This window comes from Phalacrocorax aristotelis, chromosome 5, assembly GCF_949628215.1.
Source record: "Phalacrocorax aristotelis chromosome 5, bGulAri2.1, whole genome shotgun sequence".
NCBI lineage: Eukaryota > Metazoa > Chordata > Aves > Suliformes > Phalacrocoracidae > Phalacrocorax > Phalacrocorax aristotelis.
The window spans coordinates 57,786,689-57,813,802 of NC_134280.1; the positions used below are offsets into that span (position 1 = coordinate 57,786,689).

At 40.4% G+C, this 27,114-nt stretch overlaps 1 long non-coding RNA gene across 2 annotated transcripts in view; it reads right to left on the reverse strand.

Moving 5' to 3' along the window:
- The window catches only part of LOC142057875 (uncharacterized), a 137,518-nt gene that overhangs the window by 22,087 nt on the left and 88,317 nt on the right, over window positions 1-27,114 (reverse strand). For both annotated transcript variants that reach the window (XR_012660794.1, XR_012660795.1), the window contains exon 5: window positions 19,419-19,500. This is a non-coding gene — a long non-coding RNA (uncharacterized LOC142057875). The remainder of the gene's footprint in view (window positions 1-19,418; window positions 19,501-27,114) is intronic.

Here is a 27,114-nt window from a genome sequence, read left to right on the forward strand (position 1 = left end):
GTTTTTATCCGATGTTTCACCCTGGAGGCATCATGTTGTGAGTTCAGCAGGCAAGATGTTGCCATGACATATACCTCAGCACATCAAAGGCATTGCATGGAGTGCCAGAGACGGATATGATTCTTTGGACTAATTTTATTATTGTAACTCCACTGACTTCAGGGCATTACACCAATGATGAATTTGGCTCATCATACACCAAATGAAGCTTAACATCTTTTGTTCCAAGCCTTCCTTTCTATCTACCTCCTCTGCTACCACCTGCTATTACTCTTTGGGTATGTTTACACCACATATTGCAAACAGCCATGAGCAAGTTCTGCCCACGCTCCAATCTGACAGAAGCCATGTGATTGCATTGGCATCGAGCCTGAGCTAATAATCCCTCCTGAGATGGATTTTTTGAAGTGAATAGCATGGGCAGGATGAGTGTACATCTACCCATACAGTATCAACATGCCCAAGGAGTAATCTATGCTAGGAATCTCTGTACAGGTCTGGAATCTTCTCCTCTCTTTCTTGTAACACACAGACTTTTTCCCATGCCCTATAAAGAAATTTTGTACCTACTTTCATAATCCCCACAGTCAGCAAAATGTTCCTGAGTGGTACAGAGAATTACTGTTTTCATAATAGTCACTTGTTGGTACAGAGCACTTCAGAAGTGTTCCATCATAGATACTGAGCTTTCTTCTCTACCAGTTTAAACAAGTTTTTCACCCAAAGAGTAGACAAAACGATCCCATCATTTGAATCATACCACATCTCCCCCCTCTTCTTTCTACTGTTCCACCACTCTCCTTTGTCTTCTGCATCAGCATCACTATGGCTTGTCGATGGTGCCATTCCTGCATATGGCTCATCACCCTTCTTTGCAGTAATACCTATTATATTTCCTGGGATCTTACTTGGCAGCATCATCTTTGCTTTTGAAGACCTGACAGAGCATTCTCCTGGGGTCTTGCTGCTCCACCATATCCTTGACCTGCACTAGGGTGAATACAAACCTGTAAATATCACTGTGACTGCAATGGTAAATAGCCTGGGCCTCCACAGTGGGAAGGGAACAGTGAGATCCAGGTCCAAGGCCTTGTTGTATCTGTGAGGAAGTATCATGTGTTTTGTGTCTCTTGAAGTTCATTTTCTCTGATGTAGGGAGAAGATGGTGTTTTCATATCATATTTTCAAACAATTTAAAGCTACCTAAACTCAGTGTTTTTAACTTTACTTTTGTTATTGTTTTAAATGAATGATGATACACCAAGATAAGCCAAGTAGTTATCCATTCCATGATGGTTTTCTACACAATCTTCAGTCATGCATTCCTGTACTCAGACACTTTGCATTGCTCAGCAGGTACACAGAAGCAGAGTCAGGGCATGCCCATGGTTTCAGTACATTCAGTTATAAATTCAGGCTGAGCATTTACATTCCTATTTCTCTGCATGTGCATAACGAGGAAGGAGGCCCATTGCTCGGTAATATGAAACTCCCTGCTCCACCCAAAACATACAGTAAAACCAGGAACGGTCTCAGAGCAAGACGTACTAATTTTAACATCAATTATTTGCATACCCACACAGTATTTTTTAATTAATGGAAGCTGAAAGAGAAGCCATCACTGTTTTTCTAGGAGCTTTACTACTAGCTTTGCAAAAATTTAGCCCATAAAGAAAAGATCCCCAATTAAACAGAAGAAGCAAAGGAATGTGGCTCAAGAAAGAAGAGGCAAGTAAAGAATGTGGAAGCACATCAAGAAGATAGAAATAAGATACACATTTTACCTTCCCCAAAACCAGCAATGAAAATACTCTGAAAATCAACATTTTGTGGTGCATCCTCATGGCCACGTTTACTATCCTTGTCAACACCTTCCACAACGCTAAAAGGCTTTAAGTTCAGAAGATGCAGTATCACTTGATCTTTCTTCAAATCTGAGACTGCTAATGAAAGACCTTGTAAAAGTTACGTGGAATTTGTATTGGCAAAGGATTATAGAGATACCTTTCCAGAGCTTAGGAGTAGCTCCTGTCCACTGATGCAGAGCAAGGGAGCCAGGGAATCAAAATATCACTCTATAGTCTACAACTTTTTTTTTTTTTTCCACGGGCTACAGTTTCAAGTGAGCAGCTTTACTTCACAGTGATAAAGGAAAATTATTTAAAAGCCACTTGATCTGTGTTGTCTCCATTCAAAAAGAATCTAACCTGATTTATTGTTCCTCAAATGGCTGAAATACTACTTTGCTTAATGTCATTAAAAACCTGATATCGGCACCCAGCCCTAATAAAAGTATCGGGAACATGGTAGTAACCTACCCATAGAGGGAAAATGAAGCTGTCATTTTTTCAATATAATTAAACCTGGTTTCAAAAATCCAAAGGTCTGTAATATGAATTACACTAATTACTTCTTGTGGTTTAAACATTGATTTCAATGTTAAATTTAATGGACTTAATGGATGTTGCTTTTCCCATCAGACTGGTGGCCGATGTTTGTCTTGTTTCTTGACCACTTATAGATTTCTGTTGACCCTTTAAACATATTACAATTGGCAGCCTGCTCATTCTTCGTGCACGAGGGTACTACTATTACTTTCCACGGATAATCCCAGCTTCCATGTAACGTATCTCGGAGTTATTTTTGGCAGCCAAAAGCATACATAGTCCAGGAAATACAAAAAGACATCATTGGACTAAATTTTCAGAAATGTGCAGGCAATTAATTTTGCCTGGGCAGTATGTGAAATCCAAACAAACATGAGGAAGCAGCAAAGCGTGCAAAAATTCACAGGCCAGTAGTGCTGCTGTTTACTGCACTCCAGTCTATTTCCTGCATTTGTCCATTGCTTGAACAGAGTCGAAACACAGGAGCAAGGATGCTGAGCCTAGTTCTGAACTTCGGCTGGTGTAAATCAGAAGCTGTTGGAATTACATCCATGGAAGACACTTTGGAGCCTGGAATCAGGTTCCCTCCTGAACTTTCTGTTTATCCGGAACACACCAAAAGCAGAGCTCGGGTTGAACAAATAAGAAATACATAACAAATAAGAAATTGTGGGCGTACTGTTTACTTAATGACAGAACCCCCATGGATTTTGAGGAGAGTCAGATGAGATACGCTTCCTGTGTGATCTGTGAGAGAAAAGGACCATTTCTATTTGGGCTCACACCCAAAAGGCACTATCTGAGGGTAATGGTCGATAATGCTTTAATTCTCTCCAGGAGTTAAAATTAGTTGATGTTGTGTCCAAGGACAATGTGACTTGTTCCACTGTTAAGAACACAAACAAAGCCCAAATTCTTCAGGTCACAGAGTGTGCCTGCATATGAGTTTATAAAACACTACTTGGGAGGGAAGGTCTAATCCCGAAGGTCCAGGTGAAAACAGTGAGGAGTGCTTATTACTTCATAGTCTGGGAAACAAGGCCATTTACAAATAAGTACCTAAATAAAGAACTTAGGGGGGATTTTTAAAGTACCTTGTCTTGAAAATCTTGTTCTCCTAATAGATCCCAGTTGCTGAAGGCATCATAGGCTAAGGTTAAAACAGCAGCAGAATGCCTGTTTTCTCACCAGACTATTCTTCTGTTTGTTGTCCACAGACAAGGGAACACTGATACCAAAAAGGAATCAGTTCCTTGAGGTATTTGTACCATTTCTTCTTCTGCAGCAGAAACTCTAGATGCTAGATAAAAGGTAGTTGGTAAGAATGGAAGAGAAGCCTACAAATATTTATTAATTCAGTCTGTCAGGAAGCCCACAACTGCACCGAAGTCAAATAGAAGAGTTTGCTATGATCACAGAATTGCCAGTTGTGGCTCAGGACAACAGAATTATTACACATTTGTCTATGGCAAGCTTGTTACAGTGGTGATGCCAAGGGGGAATTATCATCCAGCAAAATGGTTTTCCTCTTTCTCTCTGTTTGTGGCACGTTCCCGAGCAAAGTTGCTCTGCTGTATTTGCCACTGGCTGTGCCTGAAACTGTAACTGGTATGACTTTTAAAAGAATAACTTTAGCACAGAGGGAATTCTGCCAGGACCCAAATGACTGTTTCTGCCCAGGGACTAAAACATCTGTACATAAGTAAAATACATATATATTATCCATATGTGGATTGAAAGATTTAACAGAGTCAAAACACACAGCTCTGGGAAAATCTTGTTATGTTAAGGGCCAAGTAATCAGCATGTATAAACTAGCATGATTTCATTGACACCAGTGAAGCTCTGCTGATTCACATCAGCTGAGGAGCCTCATCTCATAAGTGTGTTTTTCTTTCTGTATGGGAATTCACTCAGCCCAGAATTAAAGAGTATATCAGAATCCTCAAAGAAAAGGGAAGATATTTTGGAAGGGTGATTTAATTCTTTCAATTTAGGAGTTCAAGCCAAATTAGGACACACTGGGGATTTCTGAACTGGATCCTACTCAATAGGGAAAAATTTCTAGAAGTTTAGGAAAGTTTAGAAAAACTTAAAAGCCTTCGGACTGAATTGCCAGTACTGGCCTCCTAGCCAGTGTCTAATGAGACAGACAGAGCATGACCTATTATGTCTCAGATTTTGACCGAATGGAGAGTTTTGGTGGATGTATATTGGCATGCGCGGCTCCTATGTAAACTCTGCAGTTTTATGATTGCATAAGGCCTTTTTATAGCTGGAAGATATTTGAGTTCATAACGAGTGCCTTTACAGACTAGATAATAATGGCATTCTAGATTATTTTCTATCTTAGTATCAAGCTGCAGAGATGACAGGTTAATAAACTCTTCTTCCTCCAAAGGTAACTGTAAGAAAAATAATTAAGCAATGGAAGAAGTTGCAGAAAATGGCTTTCTAGTCACCATTAATGGTCACAGTCCAAAGTCAAACATATCCAGCCATCAAAACTCAAATCTGTTTTGACATTGGAAGATGAAGATATGTTGGTCTCATTACTCACAACTTTCCTCTCCTCCTCTTCTTTCTAGCAAGTATTGGCTCTAGACACCACATTACTTTTTAGAACTACTCATTTATTTTTCTAAGCAAATAAGTGTACTTCCATAGACATCATTCCTCTTCCCTGCCTCCGAGCTATATATTTTAACAGGCCCATGGGCTTGCTTTGGGTCTCGTGTCTGGGAAGATGGCATCCCCTCATTCCTGCAAGGTCTCACACAGACCCTGCTCAGGGCAGCAGCGCAGATGCTCATTACTATCTCTTCATGGGTGTAACCCATTTCCATATTACTTCCTCCCCACACTGAATATTACATTCAACTGGAGGACAGGTCCCCTAGAGAGAGATGTTTGAGCATTTACATTAACCCATCACTGAAGTAAAATACATCCTATGGAATGCTATTGGCTCTGAGAGTGCTTTGGAAGGACTAAGGAGCACAGTGCAGGCAGCTGAGCTGGGGACCGGGAGCTCTGGAATGCTGCAACAGGACTCCTAGCCTTGTCATTAACCTGGGAACTACTTGGGGTCAGAGCTGTGCCACTTTCTCACTTTGGCCTTACTAGAACAAAGTACCTAATACCATATTTTCTCATCTCCTTGGGCATGAGGGAGGACAGATTCTTTAAAATAATGATTTTAATTCACAGTACTTAAAAATAGGCTCTTAACTCTATATGCTGGCATCTAAATAAAAGCAGCCTGACTTTGAGAGGTGCTAAGCATTTGCACCTCCCAGCAATGTGTACACGAGCTGTTTTAAAGATCTCCAAAGATACAGATTTTCTTCCCTGCCAATACCATTTCTCTCTCCTTCAATATAATTTTATAGGCCATCCATTTTGACATTACATCAAATTAACACTAAAAACACACCTACCACATTGGATAGAGATTTTAAGAACCCACTCTTCATGGAGCACAAGGCAGGATGCCTACTTTGTGTTACAGACAAGTTCACATTTAACTTCAAACATGCGCATAAGTCACAGAGAATTCATTTTGACTTCTGTGTTGTCCTGAACAATGACATTTTCCTGAATCGGGGACAAAGAAAGTAATTGGAAAAGCAGTGACAGCAGAATGGATCATGTAATATGCAGTTTAGCAGGGGCATCTGTTTCTCTAAATGAGAGGCCCCAATAGAAAAATAATAACCAAGAAGTAAATTTGTTCAGTAAGATTTGAAAAAAAAAAAAACAAAGAGAAAAATTTCGCCCAGATTAATTAGCCTATGGAGTCAGCCATGCTCAAGAAAAGGGAGAGTGCATTGCTGTGAACTTATCTGAGCTTCTGTATCTCTTCCATTAGGTAATTTTCAAGTAATGTTGATTTAGCAGTTTCAATTTCATTCAGAGGAGGCTAAACAATGTTAGATGTTAAAGTCTTCCTTTCAGGTTTGCTTTACAATTCACTATTGCTCTTTCTATTCTTAAGCCTGTGCTCCAATATATAACCAGTTATATATTCCTTATTAAAAATGTACAATGTTTCAGAAAATTGAAATAGTTTTCAAAATTGTCCCCCACTGGTAATTCTGCATTTGATTGTCAAAATGTTAATCTTTTCTCAGGCCTGAAATTATGAGCCAGCTTTATTGGTCAAAGGCCATAATAATTTGAGCTCTTATTTTATAAACTCATTTCTGCCAAGTGATATCCTGATAGGAGCAAGAATAATAAATCACAAACATGTCCCCCAAGATTGCATTGTAAATGTCAAACTAGACAGGAAATTGTAATTAAAGAAAGGAAATTGCTACAAAGAAGCACTTGATTTTAAAATGAGCTAAGCACAGAATTTTCTAAGCATTTAATTATAGACCAATTTCAACTGACTGCTTTGCTTTTGCAGTCATATTTCTTATTATAACTCTTCGACATAATAACCAAATCTCTGTGCTTACACTGGTCAGGAGTATTACTACATAACACTGTATAAGCATGAGGATTACTAACTTTACAGGAACTATAATCATGTTTTGGTATGATGGACAGCAATATCAGAATTTTAAATCAGTGACAAACTGATTTTCACTCAGCAACTGAGTGGATATCTTTTCATAAGAGCAACTGCACCTCTTGGCACCTCCTCTCAAACAAGCAGCAGGAGCAGTTCTGAAACACCTGGACTAACAAACGCCTGGATGAGTGAATAATGTGGTCAGGGACAGACACTCTGCCATCACAAAAAAATCCCTGTTAGCCATGATGGCTGCAGCGGTTCCTATCAATCTAGACAGAGACTTTCAGTGCTGTAAAAAAGGGTGCTATTCACTTCCTCTCTAGTGCATATAAGTCAGAAAACAAAGGATTTAGGGAAGAAAACAATACATTCTTGTAACACTAGACTAGCAAACCACTTAGACATATGGGTTGCTGTATGTTGAACAATTCAAGACAGCCCAAAAGGAGCCCTAAATTCTGCTATTGACCCTTTGTTTTTCACTGATCTTCTAGTTCGAAGGAGTTAACAGGCCTTAAAAACCCCTCTTCCCATCTTCTCCGCCAGACCCACGAGTTAGTCCTCATTTGCCCAACCATCTTTTTCTACTTCTCATCAATACCACAGTGGTATAAGTGGTAGGACTGAAGTGCACAGTTCTTTTTCTTTAGCATAGCCTAAAACTTTATTGGGAGTAAAATATACTATATACCAGCACACTAAATCTTTTTTGATTTGAAAAGACAGATATGCAGAAAAACTTTCTACAAGACTGAAGCTGGAGAAAATCTTGTTACACTGAATCCTCATTAGGACCTAGCAAAATTCACCGAATACTTGACACTGCATATTTCCAACCAGTAAGGAATAAATCAAGATGCAGATGTGATCATTTGCACCCATAAGCTTGACTGCAGTAGAAATATTATGCTGTTGCAGGCTGCTGCAGATGGAATTGGATGAAGCCTAGTCAACTGGCAGATACTTACCAACCAAGGAATTTACTTGTTGCCGTGTGAATCAATATAATGACCTAAAATTTAACTACTCAAACATTTAGGAGAACAAGGTTAATAGAAGCATTCTGATCTTTTACTTTCCTAGGGAATAAAAACCATTAGAGTGGATGAAAACAGTGTCACAATAGAAGCAGCATTTTCTTCAAAGTGTGGATATGTAATCGTAATGTAATGTTGTAATTATTTGGCACAGTGTCTAAAGACCTCTTAAGTAGAATGGGGTTACACTTTAAAGTATAACATGCAAAGGGACACAATCTAATATGTGCAACTGATAGAATAGATGTCTTGTAGTCCAGCATAGTTTACTTGCAGATTTCATCAGTAACCAGAGTTCAGGTGGAATGAGTGGACACAGAGAAACTGGTAATCTCAAGGGGGAAAAAATGCACCAGTTTGATTGGAAAGAGTTGTGAAGAAACAGGGCCAGTCTAAAAGATGTGTCTTGTCAAGAGAACATTAAAAAAAAAAAAATCGTTGTGAAAAAAGCAGTGAACATACAAAAAAAATCATTTTGAAAAAAGCAGCAAATGTTTTGAGGTTGCTTTCATTACAAAGAACTGTTGAGTTCGAACTAAATAAAGATGCTGTGGGTCAAGTACTGTGCATCATCTTTGAGATATGTTTGTATGAAAAGGACAAAGATGGAGCATGTGTGAATAGGTAAGTGTTAAAAGAATAGGAAAAAAGTAAGAGGAACTAAGAAATGAAGAGTAAATCATTTGTGGGAATCTTATGTGGACAAGGATATAAATGGAGAAGATCAAAGGGTCCCGTAAGGAAGAAAGGATTCCACCAAGAGGTGGAAACCCAGGCACAGAACCCAAAAGGAAGAAGGAAGCAGTGGATGTAAGGAAAGAAAAAAGAGAACAGGTCATATTCTTTGGTAAGGTCTCTAGTAAAAAAGCTGCTATTTGCCACTGTGCCAGCCAGCACGGCACATGTCTGGGTCAGCATGAATGACAGATTTGTGACTGAACAAAACCACTATGTGCTAGAGTTGATACACCGCTCGTTTGCTGGATCTGAATTTTGGTATAACACATTGCACAACAACAAATCGATACAGAGGACATAAGACTTACTTTTTGGGTGAGGGTAAATAAATATGTATCTATTTTTATTGAGCATGATGTGAAGTAACAGTGACTGCAGAGGAGCCAAGGAAAAGCAGGATGGAGATGATGCTGTGATTGAATAAACAGCACAGAAAATAATAATGTCTAATAAAACATGCTCTTACCAGTGCACCTGGAGAATTCTCCTGCTTTACACAGAATTTTCCTCATTATTTCCTATTTCTGTTTTCCTTCATGGTTATGGCTTTGCCACAGAAGTGGCATTACTAACACTCAGCTTAAATCCTCTCAAGTTAGTCTGAAACCCAGAAGAGAGTGGCAATTTTTTGGAAAATCATAAATTAAGCTTCTCAGAATGACTGAATTACCTTGTAGAGCATTTTATTACCAGAAGAGAGAGGCTGCTCTGGCCAAGCTGCAGCCTGTGTCCAACAAGATTCTATGAGGATGGTGCCAGCATTAGAGTCTGGGTGTTGAGGAGATTAGGGCCAACACGTGGATGTTGCTTCAGATGAGGGTTCCTTCAGCTAAACCTGATGTTTGTAGTGATGTTTTTCACTTCATCTAACTGTTATTACTTTCTTTCTTGTGTGTTTTTAATTTCCTCTCTACTTGCATTTATTTTTTATTTCTTCCTGTGGTAAATTCAATCTAAGCCTGCTTTTATAATTTTTTTTTTCAGTAAAATCATTACCTGTGCTTAATTCAAGCCATACTGTGAATACAACTATTTCCCTGCTCACTAGCAGTGATAGCATGGCTTAAAACAGGTGTGAACAGCACTGGAGGTGGCAGGCAGGTGAGTTTTGGCTGGTGCTCAGGGCTGATTGCACAGGGGATTTGCAGTGCCCAAAAAGGGGCTCTGTGAAGGGCAGGAGCTGCTGCCTACCCATCCTCTTCTCTTGTACTCTGTCCCCGGCACTGGCTCCCCACGCAGACATGTGGCATCTTGTCTCTTTGGAAAGCAATATTTCCTGATTACTGGCGAGCTTCTAGTGGCATGGACAAATTTATTTTGGGAAAAAGAAATACAGTCTGGCATCCCACTCTTGAAAGGCTACTCACCTCACACAAGGTTTCCATAACAGTAAGGTCAGGGAAGTAACACATCTCTTTGACAGGAAGATAGCACAATACATTTTCTGGCTCTATTACACCGTCTCCATGCAGTCTGGACACCGCATTTCATGACTCGTTTGCCTCAGTTTCTCATTGGTAAAAATGAAGACAGAAATCCTTCTCATCTGTTTGGGCCTAAGTTCCTGGGTGTAGGCACGGTCTCAGATGAGGTTTTACAGCATGCAGCCTAGCTATGTCTTCCTGAGGGCCTTGTTCCCTTTTAATACAAACTTGAAACTTGTGTTACTGAAACGCTATTTTCATTTGTCATCGTATTCATTAAGTTGTTAGAACTATCAGGTGAGACTATTAGTTACAAAATTTGCAACCAGCACCTTAATAACAAAATATATCACAAGGGGGAGATGTTAAAGTTGTCTCTCAAGCACTTCAGGAGGAACTCTGTTTCCTCTGCCCCCATGAAGTGCTCTTGCTCCCCCTGATTGCCAGTGTACTGGAATATGCTGGGATCACCGCAGAAACACATATTTATATTTCAGCTTAATATAATGGTTTTTTTTTTTATAACCTGCAGTCTTAGGTACTTGTCATCAGGTATGTGTGCTCACAGGGGAAGGATCCTGAATTACTTGGCAGGTATCGCTAACACAGCACAGGGAGTCATTAGTAGCAGCAAATTGTTGTGAATGTGCAGAATCAAGTCAGAGACACAGTAACATATCAAATGTATATGTACACACACACACAGAATGAGTGCATTTAAAAAGCCGATGCAACGGTAAAGCTTCTTCCAATGCACAGGAAAGGGAATTGCTTTGTTTATTGCCATCAGTGCCCCTGTGAATCATAACCCATATCATTGGAGCAGATCAAAGGCCACAGCTTCACTTCCTCAGGAAAGTCCCACATCAGAACAAACAGTCAAAATTTCAGGTGAAGCAAAAATTCCAATAAATGAAAATACCTAATTATATCAAAGTAACTTTTTGGGATATAGTCCCGGTGGTTCCTTTCAACCAAACCCTTTATATCCCATGAAAGCACTTCAACCTCATCAAAATGAAACATAATGATCATTTTTCAAACATCTTGATCAAAATCAGCCTGTTCCCACAATTTTTTTGAGGCTGCTAAATCTCTATTTTCCATCATGAAGGCTGTAGTGCTCTGTCACTTGTCAAATGCTGTGCCACACAAATATTTTAAAACAAAAAAAAACCCTTTCTTTCCTGAACTCCTTTTCTTCCCTAATCAGTAAGAGAAATAATCAAATTGGTGAACAAGGCCTGGCTTTGTGCAATTGCTCCATTATGTCCATACCAAGGGTAAAAGAAATCAGGGTAAAATTTTGTGTTAATGCATCAGTTCAAACTGTAGAGAGATAAGACCCGGGATAGACACTTGGGATAGACAGACCCATAGATTTTGTAGGCTAAATGCTGAAATCACTCTGAACGAAATGCTGTCCTATGAATGGTTTTTAGGGTTTATCTAGGATCCCCTGAAAAGCTAATGAAGCTGGTGGAGAGCTAGCAGGCTCATTAATGCCAACCTATGTTACTCAATAGCCCTTACTGGTGCACTTTTTTACTAGTTTTTTCCAGGACATGGCTTTAATCTCTGAGTTAAAGTCTCCAGATCCACAGGTTGGAAAGTCATATCACTGTGGTCAGAGAGAGACATGGGCATTATTATCATCTGGGCCGTCACTGGTGGGAGAGGTGTCTTGTGTGTCTGTTTGCTTAGGGGGGCATAGTTTTAGTTTTTCTGCTGTCCTACTTGAACATGAAATGGCAAGAAATCTGAAGGATCCTAAGTCTGCATGGGAATTAACAGTCAGCATTAGGGTACAGGAAAGCTAGCCCAGGTCTTGCGAGTTCCTTTTGACAAAGCTACTGAGCTCAACTAGACATGAAAAAAAAATCTTGGAGATGCTGCTGCCTACATATGCCATAAACAGATGTAGAGTTGGATTTTGTCCACATAGCATGAACATTTAAAACTCAGTAGAGGCAGGATATGCAAACAAAGAGGGAAACTTTGTGTATTCACTCATACATTGACTTATAAAACTCAAGCTGATGGGTCATAAAAATATTTGAAGATGTTTACATGAAAATTTCACTTTGCTCACAGCAGTAGCTGTTTCAGCAGCATATTCACCCAATAGACTGTATATATTAAGGCAACCTTTTTTTCACTACAAGTTGCAGAATGATATTGCCCAATTCTAGAAGATGTAGACCGGTTATACAGTGTGTCATATGAGAAGGCTTCACAATTATTTCTCACTGGTACTTTCTGCAAAGAGTAAAGAAGAACTTGGTACACTCTCTTGCCATGGAAGTAAATAGGGTGGCTGAGCCAAAGATTCCCACCTACATGTCTATGCCCCTGTGACAACCAAGCAGAAGATGTCCTTGCTGCTGCCACAGCCCAGCTTTCCTCCTGGTTCCCTTCTTAATGGAAAGCCAGTGCTACTCTACACAGCTGCCCTCCACTTCATCTAAAAACGTCAGTATTAGAAGGCAGCTACGCCATGGTCAGCCTCTTTGGCCAGACCTGACAAGGCACAACGCTGTGTGCTGCAGAAATGCTTGAGCTAGCCTGCAAGGACTACCCTGTAGTAGGTGACAGTGTATGGTCAGGACACCAGGTACCTCTGCACAGCCCTGGACCGCGCTGTGCAGGCACCATGACACTTACAGACAAGTGACACCAGCACTCCTCAAGCACACACAGGGATGCCCATGTCTGACTTACACAGTGGGAGATGGTGCCCTGCACTGAACTTCCCATGAGCGCTGCTGTGCCACCGCACAGTGCAGAAGCATGCACCTTTGTGGCAGGTGTAAGTTCGGTATTGCATTGCTTCGCATCAGGGCAAGGCTTTGGATCCACATGAAGAAGTCATAGCAAGAGTGAGGCCAGCCTGGTGTGCTGGTGAGGTGCCTGGCTTTGGGGTGGCAGACAGAAGCAAAGAGGGCCCCAAAATTCAAACAGATCCAGTGGCAACCCCAGGAGTCACTGTAAAGGTGCTTCAGTTTCTCAAAGAGGACAAAAGTTACACAGCTAAGCATGAATGAAAATGACCATTTTGAGAAAAATCTCACATTCCCATTTTTCATTAATTCCAAACAAGAATGAAGAGTCAGAAATGTGAATTTTCCCTAGGACAGGAATTTTTAGAAAATTCCCCTTTGGAGAACCCCATGGGGAGTGTGTCACACACATTGACACGTACACATGAGCATGTGGGGATCATGGCAGAGAGCGGGTGGCAGCCCAGCCCTCGCAGGGTCTAGGAAACCAAGGCAGCTCACAGCCCAGCAGCCAGGCAGCGGGAGGTTGTGGGGAGCTTGGTGAGCCCAAAGATACGTGCAGCTCCACAGCCCCAACACTGGGAAGGCAAAGTGCCAGCTCCCCAGGTAGCCTGAAGAGGTCAACAAGCCTCCAGGCAGCCTCATCAGGGATCCCGGGGAAGCTTGCCAGAGGCTGCCCCTGAGGTCAGGCCTGGGTGAAGTGGGGTGGGCATGTTTCCGAACCAGGGCTTTAGTTGCCCAGAACCAGCCTTTTGTAAATCAGAACCTTCTCCACTGGCAAGCTGCAAGGGTAGAGCCTTTCTCTGAGACCCCAGGCCCACAAATGCCCTGCTGTAATCATAATTTTCTGACCATTCTGCATCATCTTCTGACCTTTCTCTCGTGCTTCAAAGGAGAGCTTTTCAGAGGGGCTTTATGAGGGCACAGGGGTGTACCGCACCGGTCATGGCACAGAGGCAGTACCTCCACCTGTCCACTGCCAGGGCTCCCAGCAGCACGTGGTTGCTCTTCCCTCTCGTGTGCCCCATGCTGGGCAACCTCAGCGTGGGTCACGCATACTGCATTCAGTGGTCCAGGATTCATAGACTGGCCCTCATCACGCAGCAGTACTTTCTGTCACTTTAGCAAACTCCAGTAAAAGCAAAACATTTCCCAAAATGAACCTCTGATTTACATATAAAAATCTAAAATGAAACGTTTGCCACGTCAGTGCCAGCAGCATCGTATCACTAGACACAATCCAGACAATTCCTACAATTAATGAACTGGGAAAATTACAGGTAAAAGAAAAACGACTGTGTGAAAAAGACCTTGAAAGGCATGAAACAGACAATGAGTTTTTCTACTTTTTATTTGTCTTTCCCTCCCTTCCCTCACTACAATTTTATGCAAAATTGTTTGGTCAGTTTGTTCTTCCCTGAAACTTCTACAGAAATGGATTAGGTAAATCATGCTCTGAAACAGATTGAAAATGGAAAATATGTAAATATATAACATATAACTTATAAAATTGTATATATATGTGTGTGGGTGGGTGCTGGAATAAAAAAGCTACTGTTACTTGCTGGTAGAACAACATATCAACAACTGTTAGAGCTGACTTGAAGGTTAAATATTAGGAAGGAATCCAATTTCTCTTGTCTATTCAGCTCAGCGGTGTGTTAGATTGCGGTTGGAGTGTGCTTATGGAGTGTGGGATATGAAGTAGGCTAATCAATCCCTGCTGCTTCATTCTCAGGTTCTTCTTATATCAGGTCCCTGCCCTCAGGCAGCTTTCAGCTTTCCAAAAGCCAATTCCATACAAATAAAAATTGCGACCTGCAGCTAGAGGGTGAAGCTGAGTTTCCCCCTTGTGATTAATCTCTTCTTGGGTGGCTTTCAGGAAAAAAAAAAAAAGAAAAGGAAAGGGAAAAAAAAGGAAAGAGAAAAACCATGCATGCTGCAGCCCTGTGAAAGAGTTTTCCTATTGAATGAGCCCAGTGCTCTGGAGCCAGCTTATCAAATGAAAGAATTCATTTTTTTTAACAGTGCCTCGTGTTGACATTGAGAAAATGAGCTATCAAACACTATGATTAAACTTCAGCTGCCATAATTGTCGTCCGAACAACTGCATGGTGGAACTGAAAAGCATTTTTTTTAACCAGCTCTATATGGTTCACCAGTAATACTCAGTTTAAAAGGTTGTTGCTGCTAGCAAGAGAAACAAGGCTTGAAATTAACTTTTTCCAATCCACAGACAAAATTAAACATAGGTATTTGAGTCACACAAACAACAGGTAAATCAGATGTGCTTTAAATTTCATTTTAGTCATTTTATCTGCCAAGGGGTAGCTCCAGGGTATTAAAATATCTCAGCATTTTCTTGTTTCACTGCATTTGACTGGATGGATCCTGCCTTTTATTTTGAGAGACAGACAGAGACAGACAGACAAAAAGAAGTACAAGGAAGGGTGGCTTAAATACTCCATTTGGTGCAAGTGGGGGTAGAGGGAGGGGAGTCTAGAGATTTGTGGAGTAGTTTTCCTGTAACTAAAATTAAAGATTTGATATGAGCAGGGGACAATCTAAACGACAGTTGCACACTGCATGCAATTATTGCTCAGTCTCCTTTCTGGCCTAGACTAGTGCATTCATTCAGTTGAGGCTTACAGGGGTACTGAGTATTTTATATTACTAAGTATTTTATATTAATTCTCAGCAACCTTTTTACATACATCCTCAAGAGACTGTGGCTCATCAAGGAAGCTGGAGAAGTCGTTCAGGGAGGGCAGTTAGGAGCATAATATCTCAGGAAGGTGACACCCCCGGAGTCAGCAGCCCCCCTGGCCAAATGTGATACTTTGGGAAATGAGCTGTTGCACAATTAAATCTCTGCTTAAGATTGTTAAAAAGAATTCAAATGCGACAGGACAGACAACAGTGCAGTGAACATGAAGGAAGTAACGATAGGGAATAACTGAGGGCCAGGTTAGGAGAATATAAACAGTTTAAGTTGGAATATTTCCTTGCCACTTTCCTGAGCTTGCTTGGAATGAGCCTCTGCTCTCCTTCCAGAAGGCTGCACAAGACAGGGGTGGGGGTGCGCTGCAGCCAGGCCACAGGGCTGTAGATCAGCATGCGGATGCGGCTGTGCACGTTTACCTTGGCTGAGGAGCTGGCCTTTGCCTGGAAGGAAGAGCTTTCCCCAGCTAGCCCTCAAACCCCTGTAACCAGCACTGCCCACCACTAGGTGTCTACCCCCAGCCCCGATGGTCCGCGGCACTGCACAGCCCCATCAAAATACCTCCCTTCAGAAGTTCACCTTTCTTTTGTCAACCTTTCCATAAAATCAACGTCGCATTATTTTTTTAACCTAAACGCTTTTTTTTTCCTGTCTCCACCCTACTCTACCTACTTAAGCAGGTGTTTTTGCAAAGTCAATTACATAACCTGATCATCGTTCTGTTTCCTGAACATATGGGAATAACATTTTGAAATAACAAAAACATTTTTATCATTTTTAGGGTCTCTCACTCTCTGAGCTTTACTTTACCCCTTTCCAAGATTAAAGCTGATAATGTGTAGGGCTTGTTCAGGACACTCAGGGATTGAGGCTATTGCTTGCAAACAGTTTTCATGATTTGAGCTGAGCAGCTGGAGAAGCAGTGAGGTGCAAGATGATTTAGGCATGGGTAAGAGTTAGGAGCTGAGCTAGAGAGATAGGGACAGCTTCCAGGAAAAGAAGTTTAGCAACAGATTGGATGCTGTTGATGAAAAATAACACAGGTCTGCAAATCTAGGGAATGGTATCTACTCAATTAAAAAAAAAGAATTTGCACATGTAAAACTAAGAAAACTCTGAAGTCAAAAAGTCACTCAGATCTGTTACTTCCATCACACCCTCAACAGCTTACTTAGCCATCTAGTTCTAGGATTATTCCCACCTGCTGGACTGCACACACTAAGTTATTATTGTAAGTTTGCGTATGCATGCTGAGCTGCATTCCTGCATTTGCTATTTGTAGGGTCACTCAGACATGCTGGCTGGATCATGACTATTTTCAAGCATCCTGAGCTGCTGGAAATCATTCATTTATCAGAAGCAACAGCAAAGATATTTGTGTGAGAAACAAAGCCGTGTAAAAGTTACTCTAAGCCAAATTTTGGGCCAAGCTGCAGAGGTGCTGGGCAACGTATTATTCATTCATCATAAGCTTTGCAATATGAGGATGGCAAAGTTATAATCAATTAAGAAAACAGAGTCTGACATTGCAATACTCTTAGCTTAAGGAAACCAAATAAAATATCACAGCTTGTTCAAAAAGCTTATTTTGAAATCTCAGTATAAATAAGAGAGATAAACACACATTCTTTCAGCTAGCTTTTGGGTGAACTGATACATTTGCTGCTGTGCAGAAAGCTAAATTAGCTTTTAAAATGAGTATTTCATAAAAGGCCTTGGAATTCTCTCTTATTCCTCGTCTCCTACATTTGAAATGTTTTGATTTAAGGAGTTTGGTATATTGTTTGTGGAATAAACTTAACATTTACAAAGAGATGAGCCTAATAGGGTCACCTTTAGGAAAGGAAACAATTTTGATCTTATTCTTAGGAAATCTTACTGAGCACCATTGCAAATGAATTCCAGGCAGTATTGGAGATGTGGGAAAACACCAGGGCGATACACTTGCAGGTTGTTTTGGCTTTAGGTTGATCTTTGGCTAGAAAGAAAATGTGATGTTTGAAGCTAGCTGATGAGGAGAAAGGGAACCCCTGGCCCCTCTGCATTTGGAAGCTGTTCCTGAGGACATCAGCCTGCCAGGCTTTTCTCTGGGTGACAGAAGTGCTGGGCTTTAACTTGCACGCATTGTGCTAAAGCAGCAATAAAACTGTGACAAACTGACAAAAGCAGGTCAATTCACAGCTCAGGCTGACACCACTTTTTCAGCTCATATTGGTCGATTACCAGTCAAATTTCAGGTACAGGAGAGACAGTGAAAGAAAAAAGGCAGCACTGAGACACATCAAAAGATGGATACGGCAATCACGGCTCACTTAGGGACCCAGGCAGTACCACCGCTTCTGCTCTGTTTTTAGGCAGTCCTCACCACTGCAGGTATGCGCATTATAGCTTGTGGCAGAAGCCTCTGGAGACACCCACAACCCAGGTATCTTACTGACCTCCCCAACCAGATGTAAGCATGAGCCTGCAGAGGAGACCCCAGGCAGATCATGCGTGCCTGGGAATCCCAGGACCAGGTTTCTGAGATGACTGGGCTGCCGAGGGCCCTGTGCTCACAGCTTCCCCATGCACTGGTTAGACTAAGGGCTATTAACATATAGCCTTATATGTCAGTTGCTGAGGATCTCTTGCATGTGGGGTTTCTTTCCATCCTTTCCCACAACTCCAAAGGCAGACAACCATTCCTACAACACAGTATCTCTGCTTTTCAGTTGGCATGTTCATCCACTGATGCTTCTTTTTTTCACTGTGTTCAAACTTTGGTTAAATTAATACTTTACAGTGAAAAACAGAGCTAATCATATTGTTGCTGCATGAGAATAGCTGTGACTGACAACCTTTCTAAAAACACAAGCCCATGACTCAGTGCACACAACACCATTCGTGATGGGCAAAATGAAAACTGCCTGGAAAATAAATTCAAAGAGGAAAAATAATATGCAGGGTGAGAGTATAAAAGGCAAAATACTTGCTAAACCCCCAAATATCATCTACTTTTCTGTTACAGGTTGTTCAGAGAAGCGAATGATGCTGCATCCTCACATTCAGGTTTAACTACGTGCCTATCTGTATTTTTGCCTTTTAATGCAAATTTTTTTGCCCCACTTTTGCCATGCAGCCTACAGAGAAATTACTTGTATTCATAACATATTTTTTATTCTTTTGCATTATCAACGTCAACTGCCTATCATGGCCTTATGAGCTCCTCTTTCTCAAAACTGTAGGACTGGGCTTTGCCATTCAAGACCAGCCTTGGATCTCTGAGCCCAGCCTGGGTATTGCAGGCTTAACATCACATAAACCCTTTCAAAACTTTACTTTCTGATTGGGAAACAACTCACACACTATGACTGCTGCTGCTATAAAGTAATAACAAGTAAATCCAAGGAGTCTTTTGCCTTTTTAAGGGAAAAAATATACTAAAGTTGAACCACTCCCGTCAATTAAACAATGACTAAAACACAGTAGCTTCCTTCAGACAAGCCCAAGGCAAAGGTCAGAAAAGTAGCTTGCTTCTTCCAAGAGATGAGAAATACTTAGTCCTTCCCTGACTCATGCCATCAACACAGCCATCAAACCTCTTTCACAATGAACAGAAGTCCAGGAATGGTTGTGGGAAATAAACCTTTATATTGTTTAAGCCAATTTCTATCCCACATATCTGCACTGGGAGCCAACAATGGTAAGAGAAAGGTTTTACCTGTTTGCCACTAAGCTTTCAGTGGTGCTTATGCTGATGTTGTTATCACAATACCAAGTAAAATTAATCTCATAGTTACAAAGAAAAGAAATAATCAGCACTTACATTGTCTCCTATCCTTTTCAGGAAAGCTGAAGCAGGTCGAGTCATGGTCCTAGTGGGAGAATCCAAGACATCTGGGAAGTACCTGAAAAAAAAATAGATGGAACATTCTCAGGAAGGCAGTTCAGGGCTGCTTGCTGCCGTCAAGGACTTGTGAAGCTCCAGAATCTGGACAGGGATTGAGTAACCAACAGGCGCATCCTTCAGGAGAAAGTATAGAGTTGGAGACATCGAAAGCCAGACAACTGATTCTGTGAAATTTACTCCCTGCATTCTGTGGATGAATCGTGATTACTAATAGTCCTTTTAGTCCTACTCAGCAGGTACAAATGTAAAGCAAGTCAGCTTCTATCTCACAGCTGAACAGATAGTTGAAACAGAGAAAGGTACTAAAGACATAGGTCAAAGTGTTCTGATGGTGTATGCAATTGTAGTTATACTGCTTTTAACAGAATTTCACCTGTTTACATGAGCTGTTGTGTGTAGCTGTGCCTGTCCAAGTGTTTTTCCATGGTCAGGAGCCTATTAGGCATCCATAACAACTGTAGCTGGTACATAGCCAACCCTTAATGCTGCCTGACACTTCCCAGCAATTCCAGTTGCTCTTAATTTCGCCAGATAGTACTAATTCAGGCTGGAATTGGTATCCTGGATATGTACCACCTTGCTGAAATTGTCACCAAAACCAGGTGCCACTTCCAAGGATGAAATTAGGGAAAAATACACTGCTTTGCCTTTGTTCAATACATATATATATGATTCTTTTTTTTCAGTATATGTTTGTTTGGTTTCTACCACCTAATTGCAGTTTTACAGTCTTTTCACTACAGAAATTTTGCAATTTAGCAGAAGGAGAAAAGGAGAGGATGCCCTGCTGTTCAGACTGTGGGCCTTGGTGCCCACTGAAGAGGATCATGTATCGATCTGCTTCTTATCAATTCTCCTCACACTGGAAGGAGTCTGTGTCTTATCTTTCCAGTCAGGCTGGGCTCCCTCTCAGTTGATCACTGGAGGAAAACCTAAACATGGCCAAGGGGTGGGACAAGAGCATCTCCTGGTCCAGGCTCATCGACGACTGTGCAGTAAGGCACATCTCAACAGGAACAGGGTGTCAGGTTATGGACCAATTATTCATCACCAATAATTCACTGGACTGTGTTAATAAACAGAAATGACAATATATCTGTAAAAAGATCCGTATATGACTTGTTACTGGTTACGTTATTATGCAGGAGCATTCCTCCAGATTTGCAAAAATGTTCTACAGTTCCTGTATGTTTGACTTGATCTTCAAGAAGAGAAGGTTAAAATAGACACCCTGCTAAACCAGATTTTATTATAAATTATTATTCTATAGAGTAATTGGAGAAATTATTAGAGACAATGATTACTTTGTGATTCTATCTAGAGAAATAATACTCAAGGCCTCTCAGCCTCTTTGACAGGACCGCATTTATTCCCTTTTTTGGGAACCACCCAGTATAGTGGCTGTTTAAAGTCCAGGCGAAGGCAGGCAGACATGTGCCACACTAGCCAGAGTCTGACCACCTTTTTATTTTGGACCAGACTGTCAATGGTGTAACTTGACATAGCTCTACTGATGCGAAGTTTCAAGCAGATTTGAAAAAGTGCCGGTTCCTGTCCCTTCATTCCAGTGGGGTTGTGCTTGTATCCACTGAAAATGTGGCAATTTGCTTTTAAACATGCATGAAGTATTACTTCCTGGAAATAGTTCCCTTTGACTTTGGGCCTTTCAAAAAAAAAGTATCCAAAACCCTCAAAAGGTAAAAGAAAACAGAAGGATTTCAGAAAAATTACTTAATTCAGTGATATTAGAGATAGACATAGTGATAAAAAAAACTTCAAAAAGGCTTGAGTGGAATTTAAGATAAATACATCAATTAAGATATAGTTAACAGAGTAATCTAAAATTTCCTGGAGACTTAACGAGTTTGGAGCCACTAATGCTGCACTAAGCACAGGAGACATAATTAGAATCAGAACCGACACATAACTCAAAATCGTTTCAATTATCTCTTTCACTTATATTAGCCAGAAAACAGTAAACAGTCAATGGGGTATAAGAAGCATAGTCAGGCAACATCAATGGGCAGCAGACAAAGGCTAGGTCATACAGTATACTGAGAAGAGAGCTTGACCTTTGGAATTGAAATATAGGCATTTTAAGCTCCAGTGGAATGTATCAGAATGGCCTTTTTCAACTTAAATGCATAAAAGGTCAAGGGGAGGTCACATTTGGCTTTGGGTTCATCAGCACAGAGCATATCCCAGCCCTTTCTTTATTCATTCTCATTAAAAAAAAAAGGGTTTTCAAACCTCTCTGGCATGGCATAAATATTCATTCTCCAGGGCCAGATTTTCAGTTGGTGTAAAACAGGATAACTGCACTGAAATAAGGAACCTCTTCCAATTTATATACCACCTCAGAATCTGACCATCCTGTTCACATTCTTCTAAGATATAGAAATGGCAATTTTGAAACTCTTCCTGGAGCAAATGCTTCCAACAATAATGATGCATGTTGAAATTTGAGACTCTGACATTTAAATTGTCTGGGGTTTTCTTTGAAAGGCATGGCAGGAGGTATCCTCCAGAAGAGCCAAGGAGAGAGTAAATACTGCAACAATCTAGTTTACTGCTTCTCTCTGTGTTCACCCTTCAATAGCAGTTTTATGTCTTTTTCGATATTCCCACAATTCTTTTCAGATGGGAAAGAACTTTTCTGTTCCCTTATAAATTGCTTTGAAAATGGAGAAAGACGAAAAATAAAAGGGCCACTCACAAATGACATTGCCACATTAACACAGCAAGGAGAGACCCAGTAGCCTGCAATAGGACTATGCATCCATAACAGGGCACCATTTTGCCTCTTGTAACTAACCAATTAATTACACAGAAACTAGATGCATATAGGGTGATCATCCAAAGTCAAATGAGTGGCCATCTTAATGAAACAAGTATCCACATTTACTTAATTTGACTCTGCTTTCTGAGGGAATGGATGAAATAAAGTCTGACACCGTTCAGTGACTATTTCCGAAGAATCACAAATTGTGTGCCTTACTGCCTGAACCCAGGTACTTCACATCCTACTTTCTTAGTGCACTACGGTAATTTCTAAGATACGGGTAAAGAAAAAGTGCCTTTCTTTTTTAGGGTAGAGAATCCATTTGAAGAAATAAAATAATATCAAACTTCGGCTGCCCTGGATAACTATTTTTATCCTAAAATGGATAATAAATAGGAGTTTTTCTTTCTTCTTATTTTCTTTCAGAAGAGTTTCAGATGGCACTCTTCAACAATTTTCAGAGACTCTTGGGAAAAACACAGCTCACCCCAGGTGGCATTGGTTTTCATGTGGCATTCCTTAGTCTTTATCCAATTTCACTTCTGTCCCTCAGCATGCAGGACAATCAACACAAACCAGTCAATATTCCTCCATATTGAGAGTCAATTCCAAGGAAGAGAATCTAATTTTATTTTTTATTTTATTTGTCTGTAATATGCTTATCCTTAAATGAACATTTTAGACACAGATTCCAAATTATGCATTCATTGGAAAGATTAACTCTGATTAACAAATTCATGCTAAACAACTGTGTTTAATTGGATTTTTGTAAGTAGCTAAATGTGAATGCTTCTCAGTTCTTCTATGTGGAAAACAAAACAAAAAGTAATTTTAAAATATTTAATGAGGAACAAACTCTGTGCTGCTGACCTATCTTCACTGGTGATGTACCCTTCTTCCCTGCATTCCCCTACACGCAAAGTTCCCCTAATCTAGTCCTAATAATGGTTAAAGTTATCTGTCTAATTGAACTAATTAGCACTGGTGAATGGAGACATAATCATAATAGAAAGCAAATGCCAGTTTTACAAAATGAAAACGCCATATGTGCAGTAATTAGTGAACCACAGGCTCTTTTTATAAATCATATTTATTAGTTCGTAAACAAATCAAGTCCTAAATGAAATGAAAGTTACCATTAACAAACACCAATGAATAAACAGAAACAATGACTAGCCCTGCTGGGTGCATTGTGCAAGGAGCTGTGTAAGGGTACCCCCCCTCTTTTGAAAGTTCCCTTAGAGGTGTTCAAGGCTTTTTAGGGAGCACTTCTGTGTCATCTTCTTTAAGTCACAGCATGGATGCGTTAGCTGATCTAGGGAAGCTGCAGTTAGATCATATGGGCTGTTCCTGTCTGGAGACCAGATGGTCAAAAATTAGGATATTCAGGTTATACCCGTGATGAAAAATGTAGTACTAATAAGTACTGTAATAGTGTTCTACAGCAGGCCAGGTTTCACCAGAAATTCAACGTGGATTTTGTCACCTCACATAAATGATGATATAGTATGAAATATATTTAATGGCAAACCACCGCACCCCAAAAATTGTCAAAACGCATGAACCTCTGCTTGGCTTTAAAACCCAGATCTTCTTCCTTCTACTGATGGTGGTCAGGACATTCCTTAAAGGCGATTATAGGAAAAGACAAAAAAGTATTTGTAACAAGAACATTTTTGCAGGTTATAAATGCTCCTAAACACTCAGCTTAGAGGAGTTTCAATTACACATTGATCATTTCTTTCTCACTAAGAAGCTCTGTATCTGGCTGATAAAACCTAGCCAGCAGAGGCACACTTTCAGTTGGCTTTAGACTGGACATACAAAGGGCTATTTTACACCTCAGACATACAGCTTAAATATATAGTATTGGAGAGAAACACAGCCCAGATATATAGTATTGGAGGCTCAGACTGAAAAATCTGACTCAATTCTCACCGGAAGACTTAGTTAAGATTAAGAAGGTTTTTAATAAATGGCACATATCACTACATATCTGATCACAATTTTCATGGCTTTCCTCTCCCACTGGAAATATTGGCAGCAGAAAAATGATGAATAGAGATATTTTTTTGAGGTATGAAAACTACTTCAGTCCTCTAGCTGCTAAAACAGTCTATAGGCTGAGACCTCTTGTTTACATTAAGTGCTCTTGGATTTAATATATCCTGGCTATTTCCAAGCTTTTGGAAGAGACCAGCTTTCCTTTCAACCATTTTGCTTAAAACACTGCAGAACTTGGTCTTTTGGGTTCTTGAACCCTTTTGCTCTTGACAAAATGAGACCTTTGACTTCTGCAGCTTCTGCAGACCGGATCAGATAATGAATTTTCCCAAGTCTGCAGATATTCAGATTTGAGTCTTAGCTTAGCTGCATCCTTCCATCCAAGCTGATGGTATAATCTGGTGAAGCAGTGTTTAGGAACGTGCTGCGCACGTTTTTACTTTGAGGTCATGGCATGATATGTGCTCAAATCCCCACCTTCCAAGGTGAGAACACAGCATGAACTTTGGAAGCAGAAGTACAAACTCACTTTTCTGTAAGTGGCAAGCCATACTACTCCCTTTGGTGCTTATTTTGAAAACATTAATTAGAGTGGGTATTTCACGTGACTCTCCTGTAGTATGTACGTGAATAGCTCAAACTAATCTCACCCCGCCCCAGCAATTCCAATGTACATTGTAACGACGTCTGAAACATTAACAGTGAATTAATTATAATTGTGCAGTGGCGCCTGGCCATTTTGCTTTCTGTCTAGTTTATCTTTATTTTAGACTAAAGAAAACAACAATGAAAGAACAAACATGCAGTAAAATCTGTGCAAAAGGTAGAAAGCAGAGTATCCCCATTTTGGTTCCCCTCTCAGCTATACCCCCATCTGGGTGGGAAGCAGGCTTTTTACATTTAAAAGTGCAACACACAGAAAACAGACCCAAAGCTGCAAGCATGCTGTGCATTTAAATTTGGTCCCGTTTTTGTTTATTTTCCTGTAGTTCTTTGGATTGGACAGGAAGCTTAAGCATTGCAATACAGAAACAAAGGCCATTTTCATTGTATATTTGGCCTGGCCAAGACTAAGAGGCAATACCAATATTGTGAAAAAGCCTGAGCAGGCAGGTTGGTTTTTTTTTTCCCCCAAAATAGCTGAAATGAATCCACACAATCATCTGAATACTTGTGGATTTTCCAAAGCGGAGAATTACCAACCACACATGGTTCAAAATAGTCACTCAAGATTCCACAAAAAACATTAAATTGCCTTTAAAATTATTATATTTAAAAATAATAATAACACAACAGTTTTCTTCCTTTGTTTTCTGCCTTCTGAGCTCCTTTGGCACTTTTATTTATTCACATGTTCAAGAAAAGGCTTTCATTAAATCTCTTGTCTCCAAGATCTGGAGATGCAGGACCCTTTCCAAACCTCCATCATAGTCCTTGGGATAAAATCACAAAAGGTTGACCACTGCACAGTGCAACCGACACCTCCCAGCTAGGACCGACTCCTGCTGTGGGCAGAAATGCCATCTGAGAGAGTCCGAAGGGCTTCACATGTCTTACCAATCTGGGGTGGGATTTTTACGCTCACTGATACCAGCAGGAGCTAAGGTTAGTCCTAGCTGTGTTGGAAGAACACACTTTAAAAAACCTTGTTCTCCCTTAAATAGGTGTGTTGAATCTGTTTGTCATGGAGCAGAGAGGTAACAGGAGGGAAAGAGAAGACGACCTATGATATGCCAGAGAAAAGGAGGTACGGAGAACCTTTGTGGAGAAAGCAGAAACAAAGGATGTTACTCTCATTTGTGGGTTCCAGCTGGGCAAGCCCCTCCACAGCACTCAAATGCTATCAGCTTTCTGTTTCACTGTTTCTGGAGAGTAGTTTTAGCCTCATCTGTGCACAGAAAGTATAAGGCAACCTGAACTCACTCTGGAAGTGCAATTTCAGAAAAAAACCAACAGGACACCCACTCAGTGCTGCGCTGGTTCAAGGGGGACCAGTCCTGTTCCTGCTGAAGACCAAGAGGGATTTGTTAGTGACTAACCTGAGCTGGAACAGGAGAGGTACCTCACTCTGCCATAGCCTGATGAGTGACTATGAGAGGCAGTGAAAAGACTCCTGTCGATTTAAATACCCATTAACTGTTTAACTAACTAAATGGGGTTTATGACTGCTTTGCATTAAAGCTGGTAGATATCAGCAATCTGACCCCAGCATTGTAAACAGCAAGACAGAGCTTTAATTTGCTTATTCTTTGAAGACTGGCCTTTTAGCATTCTAATAAGGCAGGATTCTAATCTACACAGGATGAACTACAGTATGTTTTAAATAATTATACGGCATGGTTAAACAGTCATTATTGTAGGAGGACAAAGACCAAAAAGATTAGTTCATACTAAATATTTCTCTTAAGTGATGTTGTTTTCCCCTCCTAATTTGGTTTCCTTACAACAAACTTTGCCTTCACAACTATTCCCTTGATTACTGTAAGAATGCCAGCATAATTTAGTATTTGGGGCTGGTACACAGAGAATGGCAAAAACCTGACTCAAGCAAGTTTTGCTGCAGATTGGAGATTCGGCTTACTGCACAGAAAGCAGTTTTCTATATGAAAACTATTAAAGTATATGGAGAGTAATTAAAAGCATCAATTAAGAATGTGAAGTATAAATAATTCTCTATTAGCTAGAAAACTTATTCTGACATACTAAAATGGGTGCTTAAAAGAAACTGAGATGTGGGCTGCCACTTATTCAGAGCTCTAAAATCATTCCAAGTGGTGTCTAAATGTATCATTTGATGCAGTATTTATAGGGAAATAATTTATTCCT